Below are 1,229 nucleotides of genomic sequence, written 5' to 3'. Positions count from 1 at the left end.
CGCACAGTAAAGATTAGTCTTTGTTTAAATGAGAAGTTTGAAGCATTAGGAGGTAGTCCTTCTCTTCAATGTGAAACAGTTACATATGTCTTTGACTGGGAACCAGATGAGCACATGCTACAGAATATTTAAAAAATTGTTTCCAAAACATCTGGTAAACTAGCAAAAATAAAATACATCAAGAAAGGAAACTCCATCATTGTCACTTGCTCCTTCCCTCACTCTCTCACTGGAGCTCTCATTATAAAATTGAGTGAGAATCTTGAATTATTAATAAAGAATGGTCTAATGAAGCTTACTGTTGGATACTGCACAATATGGAAGAAACAAAAGATACAAGTATGTGTATATATACTGTCAGTAATTATCATTATATACTGTATTATAAAGGAAATACAGGAACAACTGGAAGAGGAGGTAGAGGAGATAAAGGAACAACCTCATGATACAAGGGTAAAATAATTTGTGTTTGATTATTTTATTATTATAATCAATAGAGACAGAAAGAACTTAAAGAAACTGCACAGCAGCTAACAAAAATACTTAGTGAAAAAGAAAAGGTACTTGTTTGTTGGTATTACATGTATAGGAGGAATTAATACTTCAATGTATAAGAGCTTATTGTTGGAGTGTGTTGTTATATTAGTGTAGTTTATTGATGGATTATTAATCACTGCATGTTCTATTATAAATACATGTACATGTAGGATTTGAATAAAATGAAGGAAAAAAAACAAGAACTGTCATTAATAAAGAAAACTAAGGTTAGTGATAAATACCGGGGGTATTATTATCAAACATTTTGTATAGTAAATTTTAAGTCAAAATTTATTGACACTGAAATGTAGCAGGAAAATTTCTTGGGGCTTAATATTGGTGATTCTATGATTGCAATGTATTGGCAGTTTTATTTTGGCTATTATGTCATTAATCTGCCAATCTCGAAAGTAAAACTTCACCAATTTTCTCTTTTTACTGCCTGTACAATATCACTATTTTTAATTAATGTAGATACATAATTGTAAATCAGAACTATATGTAGTTGTTAGTTATTAGTATACATGAGTATAAAATTTAGTTACTGATAGGAGGATCAAAATAAAGAGGAATGTACACTCGTGGAATTAAAGGAAGTAAAAGAAGCAACCAATGATTTGGAAGAGAAACTACAAAGTAATTATACACAATATGACATATAATAGTACCTAACATTGGTAGAGTATCATGTA

At 29.9% G+C, this 1,229-nt stretch overlaps 2 long non-coding RNA genes across 2 annotated transcripts; both read left to right on the top strand.

The window, feature by feature from the left end:
• Positions 1-300: 300 nt before the first annotated feature.
• Positions 301-732, top strand: LOC109593358 (uncharacterized). Its single transcript, XR_002190913.1, has 4 exons — positions 301-339; positions 391-453; positions 498-560; positions 708-732. It is a non-coding gene; the product is annotated as an uncharacterized LOC109593358 (long non-coding RNA).
• A 1-nt stretch (position 733) lies between these two features.
• LOC109593357 (uncharacterized) lies at positions 734-1,180 on the top strand. The gene is made up of 2 exons (XR_002190912.1): positions 734-764; positions 1,089-1,180. It is a non-coding gene; the product is annotated as an uncharacterized LOC109593357 (long non-coding RNA).
• Positions 1,181-1,229: the final 49 nt, after the last annotated feature.

This window comes from Amphimedon queenslandica, unplaced genomic scaffold (assembly GCF_000090795.2).
Source record: "Amphimedon queenslandica unplaced genomic scaffold, v1.1 AMPQUscaffold_1879_Cont26116, whole genome shotgun sequence".
In the NCBI taxonomy this organism is placed as follows: Eukaryota; Metazoa; Porifera; class Demospongiae; order Haplosclerida; family Niphatidae; genus Amphimedon; species Amphimedon queenslandica.
This window is presented reverse-complemented; position numbering and strand designations above follow the sequence as displayed.